We start from the raw sequence: 10586 nt of genomic DNA on the forward strand, positions 1-10586 counted from the left end.
CTTTTCCTTGAATCACTTTTGGCAGTTCATGTCTTTCTAGAAATTGGAATGTCTCATCTAAGTTATTTATCGGTGAACAACTTATTGCCAATAATACTCTTTTAAAATATTTTCTATATCTGTAAAATTGATAGTAATGTTCCTTCTTTTTGCCTCCTCCCACTAATGTATTAATTCCTACAAAAAGATCCAACTCACATATCATGCATTAGAAAAAAGTTTTATATACTCCCTCACTTTAATAAATTGAGGGCTAGTAAGATGACTCAGCAGTTAAAGGTGCTGGCTGCCAAGCATGGCAAACTGAGTTCTAGTCCCCAAATCCACATGAGAGACAAAAACTAATCCTACAATTTGTCCCCTGATTTCTCTTTTAAGAATCACCCTATAATGAAAATGTACACGTACTTTTGACTTCACTCCATAATAATAAAGCTGTAGATCAAAACCATACTAGATCCTTTTAAAAATATATCAGATTTTCAAGGGACAAAATTTTTAATAATATACTTCAGTGACAAAGATGTTGGAAAATAAAAATGACCAGACATTGATAATGGCACTGTATACTGTGAGTTTCTAGGCATATTTGACAATTTATATCACCCCATAGATCTACAGACCCTTTGAAGTAGCAATTCTTTTAGAACCTACCAAGCAGATATATCCACATGCATTTGAAATGATGTAGGTAAGGAATATTATTGCAGTAAAATAATATTGTGGTTGAGCATTCAAGATTTTATCATTTCCCATTTGGCTTCTCCTCCCAACACCATTGCTTTGAAATTAAGGTTCAACATGAGCTTTGAATTGATATTAAAAAAAAATTCAAAGTGGAAAAAATATAGAAACTGCACAGATACATAGGGAATGACCCCTGTTCTCTAGAATAACAGATTGGTCATTGAAAAAATAGTAAGCATGTTAAAAAAAATACTAGGCTCAAATAAAAATGAGACCCCCTTTGAGTATAACTAAACAAATTTTAAGAAGAAAGTTTATAGCTGTAACATCTTACATTTAAAAAAACCAGAGCTATCTCAAATATATATCCTAATGATACACTTCAAAAACTTTGCAGAATAAAAACAAATTAAACCTATGAAGAGTATACAGCAAGAGATAATTAAAATCAAAGCATAAATTCATGAACTAGGGAATAATATGCATAGAATTAGCAAAACAAAGCTAGATCTTTTAAAATATAAACAAAATTGAAAAACACCTAGACGAACTAAGCAAAAGAGAGAAGACACCAATTAATTATATAGAGATGAAAAAGAGGGTTTTGTTGCAATAGATTCTAATGAAATCAAGGGGATCACTAGGAAATAATTTGAAAACTTGTATTTTAAAAATCTGAAAATCTTATCCAAAAAGTGAATAAACTCTTAGATACATATGACTCTCAAAATGAAATTAAGATGTCTTAAACAGATGTATAATAAGCAATGAGATTAATGCGATAGTAAATGTCTCTTCCCCACACACAAAAAAGTCAAGATTAGACAGATTGCCTGCATTCTACAGAACCTTCAAGGTCGAGCTAACGCCACAATTCCTCTACTTTGTAAAGTAGAAAGAGAAGAAATACCAATAAATTTATTCTACAATTCCAAAGCCAGATAAGGACACACACACACACACACAAAACAAAACCCGATAAACTAATTTCTCTCATGAACCAAACAGACCAATCAATTCTCAATAAAATACTTGTAAATTGAATTTATAAACTCATTAATATCATGCATGACCAAGTTGCTTTTCATCTCAGGTATGGAAGGTTGTTTCATTATACACAAACCAATCAATGTAGTAGACAACACAGATAGAATCAAACACAAAACCCATAAGATTATCTCAATAGGCACATTTGACAAAGTTAAATATCCCTACATGGTGAAAGAAAACAGAAGTAGAAGAAACATTTCAATATAATAAAGGCATATATTATAAATCCATAGCCAACATTATATTAAATGAAGATAAACTGAAAGTGTGTTATCTAAAATTTGGAATGGGACAATTGGACCATCTCTCTACAATACTATTCAATGTAGTGCTTAAATTCTTAATTAAAGAAATAACAAAATAAAAGGAACATAAATACAAAGAAAGAAATCATAGTGTCCCCACATGAATCTCTTAGACCTGGTATACACCATCAGCATACTAGCAGGATACAGAAGTAAGTCACAAAATCATAGCTTTGCTGTGTGTCAATAAAACAATTCACCAGTAAATTCACAAGAAATGAAAAATCTTATTTACTGTAGCATCAGTTAAAAAAGGTGAATGCATCTAGGATGAAAAATTGAAAATACTAGGGAAAAAAATGAAAAAAAAAAAAAAAAAACAGTAGAAGGTGAAAAGGGCACATGCTTTTAATCCCAGCACTCAGGGGGCAGAGGCAGAGGCAGGCAGATCTCTGTGAGTTCAAGGTCAGCCTGGTCTACAGAGTAAGTTCCAGGACAGGCAGGACTACACGGAGAAACCCTGTCTAGGTTAAAAAAAAAAAAAAAAAAGAAAGAAAGAAAGAAAGGGGATCTGTTATGCTAATAAAATAATTAATATTGAAAAACTGAAAGAAATTACAGATTAATCATATCTCCATAATGACACTGTTCACATAACTAGTGAAGATAATTCTAGAATTTATATGGAAACAAACAAAAGATTCCTAAATAGACGATGCAATCTGATGCAGAAAGAGCAGTGCTAGAAGCATCATAAATAATATCTGACCTCAAATTATACTATGGAGCTATGGTAACAAAATCAGATACATATATCAACACACAAAAGACTTTCAATAGATACTATATTTTTAACAAATATGCCAAGAACATACATTGAAGAAAAATAACTTCTTCCACAAATGATGCGAGGGGAATTGGATATCCATGTGTAAAAGAAAGAAATTAAATCTATGGTTCTCCATTGTATGGAAAAATCAATTCAGAATTGGTCAATGATATTAAGGTAAGATTTACAATGTTGAAACTGTTAAAGGAGAACAAACGTAAAAATTCAAGATATAGGAATAAGCAAGGACTGTCTGAACAGGACTGTATCATTAAAAGAAATTATACCAATAATTAACAATGGAATCCCATGAAAACAAAAAGCTTTCTCGCAGCAAAATAAATCAGCAGAATGAATGGATAGTTTACAGAGTGGGAAAAATCATTACCAATTATATATTAGACATGGAATATTTGTAATATAAAAAGCTACAAAATTTTGACTACAAACTAAAATCATCCAATCAAATAATGGGGTAATGAACTGAATAGACAGACAATTCTCAAAAAATTAAAATATTCAATAAGTATATGAAAAAGTATTCGGCATCTTTAGCCATCAAGTGAATGCAAATTTAAATTCCTTTGAGATTTCATCTCACCACAATCAGAATGTCTGTCATCAAAAAGCAAAGGGAGACCAATGCTACCAAAGAGCAAGAAACCTTTACTTACTACCAGTAGGAATGGAAACTGGTACAGCCACTATGGAACTCAGTATGGAGGTTCCTAAAAACCAAATCCCTGAAACTAACACTGCCACATGACTCTCCTGGGTAATACCTTAATGACTAAGTCAGCACACCACAGAGGTAGGTGAACATCCATGTTTATTGCTGCACTATTCTCAAGAGTCAGGGAAAGGAAACAGCCTAGTTGTCCATCAACAGACGAATGGGTAAATAAAGTGTCCATATACACAACTGAGTTAGTTATATTCAACCGCAAAGAAAAATGAAATCATGACATAGGAAAATGGATGGCACTAGAAATTACTGTTAAGTGAAAGAAGCCAGACTTAAAAATAAAAATACCATCTTGTCTCTAATATGCATAATCTAGATTTTATTTTATCTATGTGTGTTAATACATATGTGTGTTTGTGTATTGTTCATGGGCATACAGGTCATTACAGTATAAACCAAAATAAAAGAGGAGAAGAAGAGATCTTAACTGAGGAGAAAAGAGCAAGTACAGGGTAATGGCAACTAGCAGAAGGTGAGACTGTCTGGAGGAACTGGGTTAGTAACCAGAGGCTGAGAGGTTGAGGAAGCACACTGGGGGAACAGAATAAATAAGAACAAAATAAAGGGGCCCTAGACATTGCTCAGTGTATAAAGTGTTAACAATAGAAGTGTGAAGGCCAGAGTTCAGATCCTCAGAACCCATATAGAATTAAACAGGCCTACCAGCTGACTATAACCCCCACCATAACAAAAGCAGAGACAAGGAATTCCCTAGGGCAAACTAGCTAGCTATAGTAGCTGGGACTGGACAGCTCTGGGTTCAGGGAGAGCTCCTGTCTCAATAAATAAAGTGGAGTATAATTGAAGATGACACCCAGCGTCAATCTCTGGCCTTCACACACATGCACACACACATATACACACACACCCAACTTCTATGTACACATATGTTGCACACCATATATATATATATATATATATATATATATATATATATATATATATATATATATATATATATATATATATATATATGTACATATATAAAAGCAAAAAAACCTAAAACAGAACAATGTATGATGATATAGGCATGAAAATGTCATACTGAAAAATCATTATTTTGTATGCTAACTTAAAGTGTTAATAAAAATAACATTCAAAACATAGCATATTGATTTAACAATCGCTACTCAAGAACATCGGCATGTGTATAGTCTCCGAAGTAAGAGACAGATTATTCCCAGCACTTGATAACTCCCTCCCTGGCCTGGCATATGCTGAGATGTACTCAATTGGACTGGCTTTACATTAGAGTAGACTAGGTGTTCGGCAATAGCCTTACAGAATTGAAAGCCTAGTCGAATGAATGAGCGGTCAGGATGGTGCATAAATTTTGAATTAAAACTGCAATGCGATCTTTAAGTCACGAGACTGATCTTCTGGAGGGCTTTGTGATTGGCTCTGAAGGAAAGTCCTAGCCCTGGAGATATTTTTAAGTATCACCAGTCTAAGTACACCATCTCCCAGGGAAGAAGTCTTGGAAAGGCAACAGTACTTACCTGGTGTACTTATGACTTCCAGTCTTGTTGAATTTGAAACACTAGGTTATTAAGAGTTACAGGCTGTGCATGTTGGTGCACATCCATAACACCAGCACTTTGGAGGCTGAGACAGGAGATTCACATGTTTGAGGTGAGCCTGGGCTATATGTTGAGTCCAGGCCGACTTCAGCTACATATTGAAATCCCCAAAGGGTGAAATATTATACCTGACTTACCCTCCTTGTTATGGTTTGGGAAGGTTTCAGCAGAACAGTATTTGTAAGAAACATTGACCGCCCCCTCCTTTCAAGGGTAATCTGCACACCCACCGTACTTGATTAACACCATAGCCACTTTGTGAAGTAGATAGCATGTTTCTTGTTGAATGGATGTTGAAACCAAGATCCAGGGAAATTAAATGCTGTGTCAATAAATATCAGAATCGTCATTTGAAAAAAAAAAAAAACCTACCAAAGTGAGCACCTTTGTGGCACATGGGAGTGGTTCTTGCTCAGCTGTTAACAATGCAGCCTTGGGACAATGGAGTTGCTCCTTTTCAGTGTTATAATGTGGTTTTAACTGACTAGAATATAACATCCCTGTCATAGGAGCCTGACAGAGACAAATGTGATAAGGAATGACTTTTATTTATTGACCAAATAAATGAGCCCTACAACTTTCTTTGTCAGTTGCCTATGGACTGGTTTCCCTTTTGGTTGCAGGGTTGATGTGCTTTATTAAGCATCAGGTCTTCTTGACCCACAGTACATATTCATCTTGACTACTAATAAATGTTCTTTGTTCTTTTAAGTCCGGATGACTTAGTCTCCAGGCTTCAAAAAAAAAAAAAAAAAATCACAGCCAAGAAAATGGTAACTATCTAACCCTGGGTAATGTATTTAATCACTCTGAACATGTTTTCTTTCTTGCACCTGGGAATAAAATTGCCTCTTGCTGCCCCTGGGGACACTGATGGATGATCTGAATGTGGTAATGTATTTGAACGGACGTTGAAGAAGCATAATATATGCTCCAAAATGTGCAGGGTTTTTTTCCCCAGTGATTATGTGATTGACTAACACGTAGTCCATGTGGATTCAAATGTACGTAATTTGATCTGGGCTCTGAGATGACTCCAGAGAAAGATTCCTTTCTCGTGTTAGCTAGGAAACTCAGAAAGAAATCGCACGTTAGTAAAGTCCCATCACAGAAGAATTGCCTTTGGACAATCAAGTGTGGCAGCTGTTACTGCTCACTGTCTGAAGCATTCCTTGAGGTGGTTTATATCAATGAACCCAGTGGGAACTTTTCTTCAAGAAGGAGCTCCCTGCAGAGAGAAGCTGATTGGCCTATAGACAGGAAACAAAGGGAAGAAGTAAACACTCTCAGTGTTAGAAGCAGGGGGGCTCACTGAGCATTCAGTCCTGATTCTTGCTCATTGTTTGACAATAGGCTTAGACCCCTGCTTTCAGATTAGTTGCTTTCTTTAACTAAAGAAGAGGATGGACTGAAGGAATAACACTTGGTTTGTTTGCCCCACTGAAATACTTTGTCAATGCAAAGAGCCATACACAAGATACTAACTCAACATATGTTTATTGAGTGCCTATTGTGTTTAATGCACACAAAGAAAACGCACACTTGCCATTTACCTGCCCATAAGAAACTGGTTATCATGGAAATAGGGAGATGCTTCAGTCAGTAAAAAGAGCCTACTCCAACAAGCATAAGAAACCTCACTCAAATCCGCAGAACCCACACAAAAGGACCCACATAAAATGTGCAACAAAAAGTGCTAAGAATAAAACACACGCCTGTAATGACAGAAGAGGAGGGGTTCAGGGGAGGGAGAGAGATCCCTGGAGCTCCTTAGCCAGCCAGCCAGGCAGCAAAATCATAAGTTACAAGTTCACTGAAAGAACTTGTCTCAAAAAATAAAAGCAGAGGGTGATCAAGGAGACACATATGTAGGTTATTTTGGGTCTCTTCGTGCACATGTACCTACTTTTGCACAAGCACATACTACCCACATACACAACACCACACACATATATACACACACAGCACCATATAGCGGAGCCACACACCAAAAAAAAAAAAAAAAAAAAAAAAAAAAAAAAAAAAAAGAACCTTATTCTATTTTAACTTCTGAGTGAGAATTAAGCATCTTTCTTTGTTACTTATCTTCTTGGTGTCTGTGAATTGTTGTGTGGTTATCCTGTATTGTATGATTAATATCCGCTTCTGAATGAGTACCTACCATGTGTGTCTTTCTGGGTCTGGGTTACCTCACTCAGGATGATCTTTTCTTGTTCCATCCATTCGCCTGTAAATTGTATGGTGTCCTTGTTTTTAATATCTGAATACAATTCCACTGTGTAAATGTACCAGTGTTTCTTTGTTCATTATTTAGTTGAGGAACATCTGGGTTGTTTCCATATTCTGGCTATTCTGAATAAAGCTGCTGTGAACATAGTTGATCAAATGCCCTTATTGTATGGTGGAGCATCTTTTAGGTATATGCCCAGAAGTGGTATAGCTGGGTCTTGAGGTAGAGCTAGTCCCAATTTTCTGAGAAAGTGCCAGATTGATTTCCAAAGTGGTTGCACAAGTTTGCACTCCCACTAGCAATGGAAGAGTATTCCTCTCTCTCCACATCTTTGCTAGCATGTGCTGTCACCTGAGTTTTTGATCTTAGCTGTTCTGGTGGGTGTAAGATGGAATCTCAGAGTTGTTTTGATTTACATTTCCCTGATGACTAAGGACTTTGAACATAGACAGCAGAAATGGGTGAAGAGAGGGAACAGGGTAGGAGAGGGAGTAGGATGGAAATGAGGATGGGGGATCAGATGTGGGGAGAACAGGGGTGTGAGACCAGAGGGCTTGGAGAGAGAACAGAAACTGAAGGTAAGGTCATCTCTGAGACAACTTGGAGACCTACGACAGGGTAAGCTCTTGGGCAGACATGGAAGTGACTCTAGCTAAGACTTCTAGTATTGCGGGTCATGGAGACTGAATCAGCCACCCTTAGCCAGTTGGAACTCCTGGTGGAGGGAGGGGAACACCAACCCAATCATAAAAACTTTGATCCAAAAATTTACCCTGCCGACAAGATGGAGCAGAGATTAAGGGAGTGTCCAACTAATGCCGGGTCCAATCTGAGACCCACCCCTTGGGAGAGAGCCAACCATTGACACTGTTAAACAAACTCTGCTGTGCTTGCAGCCAGAAGTCAAGCAGAGTTGACCTCTGAGATGCTACACTCAACAGCACCTTGAAACAGATGCTAAGACTCACAGCCAAACATTAGGCAGAGTGCAGAGAACCTTGTGGAAGAGTTAGGGGAAGGTTCGAAGCACCCAGAGGGGACAAGAACTCCACAAGAAGAGGGACAGAGTCAACTAATCTGGGGCCATGGGGTCTTAGGGAGTCTGAAGCATGAACCAAGAATCATGTAGCTGATGGGCAGCTCAGGCTTCATGTGGGTCCTCTAGTAAGTGTAGCAAGGGCTGTCTCTGACATTGACGACGTGACCTGCTTCTTGATTATGATCCCTTGCTGGAGCTGCTTTGCCTAGCCTCAGTAGGAGAGGATGCTCTCCTTCATGATGAGACTTGATGTGTTGGGGTGGGTTGGTAGGGGGCTCCCCTTTTCTGAAGAGTAGGGAAGGGAATAGGAGGAAGAGGGAGGGAGGGTAGGAATAGGAAGAAAGTAAGAAGGTAGCTATGATCGGGATTTAAATTGAGTAAATAAATTTTTTTAAAAAACAAAAGGAGTAAAGAAAAAGGAAAAGAAAAGAAGAGAGGAAGGAAGGAAGAAGATAAAAGGCTGGGGAAATAACTTAGTTGATGTTTGCTTTTGGACATGTGTTCTGTAGACACACACACACACACACACACACACACACACACATACAGGCATGCATCCCCCACACAAAGAAAAGGAGTCATTGGAGAAATAACAAGGTGTCTATAAATAAGAATTATGAAGTAGAAAATCATGAGCTTAGTTGTCATCTGGTCTCCACAAGCATGTGATAGACATGTGAGAAACTGTAAAATTGTAAAATGTAAGACGCTTGTTTGCCCTGCCTATCCAGAGGCTTCTCCCAGTTCTCATTACTACTAGCCTCAGGAGTTCCACCCTAGTTCCCAGAATAGCTACATGCGAGCTCCCAAATATCAGAGGTCCCATACAGTTTCCAGTAACCGCCCTAGGGACCCACATCCAAGTCCCCACAAGAGGTCTCCCAACGCCAGATGTCCTAATGTCCATATGCTCTAACTTGATAAGCAACCCCACCTGCTTTGTGGTTTTAGCCTTTAAAACTAGCCTGTAACAGTCACTGGGGGTCCTTAGCCTCTCGAGTGCTGAGGGACCCTGGCGCATCAGCAATAAACCTTTGCTTTTGCATCAGTGCGTTGTGCCTCGTGTGGTCTCTCACGGCGACCCTCTTCCCGAGTTGGGCGTGAAGGTCCAACACATGCCCCTCCCATACGAATAAATAAGATCAATCAGGGGTTTCCTTTAAAGAAACTATTCATTCTTCATCCTTTTGTTTGCTTGTTGTTGCTGTTGTTTTGTTTTTTGTTTTTGAGACAGGGTTTTTCTGTCCTGCAACTCACTCTGTAGACTAGCTGTAGATTAGCCTGGGCTAATCTAGAACTCAAGATTGGTCAGCCTTTTCCTCCCAAGTGCTGGGGTTAAAGGCCTGTGCTATCACTGCCTGGCAAAACTGGTCTTTCTTAAAAAGAAAGAAAGAATCATGATTCATGGTAGTCAAAATAGAGGCAAGCACACTGTTTCAAAAGGTAAATCAAGTATGTGGCTGCTGGGCCGAAGCTGATCAGAGATGACTAAAATTAGAGAGCAATCACTTTGAGATACACGGCTTTAACATCACATTCATTTTGTTCCTTGAACTAAACATGTTGAATTATTTCTTTCCCTTAGAGAAGATTTGTTGGACAATCATTATATGTTGTTCCCTGAGCTAAGTGATAAAGATATATAAAGCAATAAAAAATTCATGCTCCTGCTATCAGGAAACATATAACTCTTGAGGAGAAATATACATATATAAGTGTGGTCCAGAAGTACATCTTGTAATTATGGACACTAGAGGGTTTCCTCTGGGGAGTCTAAAGGCACTATCACTGAAACCCGGACTCTTCTCAGAGCCCCCACCATATTATTGTCTGTCCACGACACTGATAACTCTTCCATTAAACTACATATCTTATAACAATCTGTCTCAATGTCCTTCTTGAACCTCTATCCAAAACCTTTCACCAAAAAAAAGTTCATAGAGGAGGTCACCATTGAGTATTAGAAGAAAGGGAAAACTCTAAGGCAGACAGGAAGCAAGAAGCTACTGGTTAGTTCCAGCAGAGGGAAGGTCATGCATACAATATAGAGGCAAAGAGGTGGAGGATGCAGGCAACTTTACATCACTGCATGGAGCATTACTGATATAAGTTGGGGGAAGAGAAGAGGCACAGAGTTTGTGATGGGACCATTTTGCTCTGCTTCATAACTTTGTCTAGATG

Source organism: Acomys russatus, chromosome X (assembly GCF_903995435.1).
Source record: "Acomys russatus chromosome X, mAcoRus1.1, whole genome shotgun sequence".
NCBI lineage: Eukaryota > Metazoa > Chordata > Mammalia > Rodentia > Muridae > Acomys > Acomys russatus.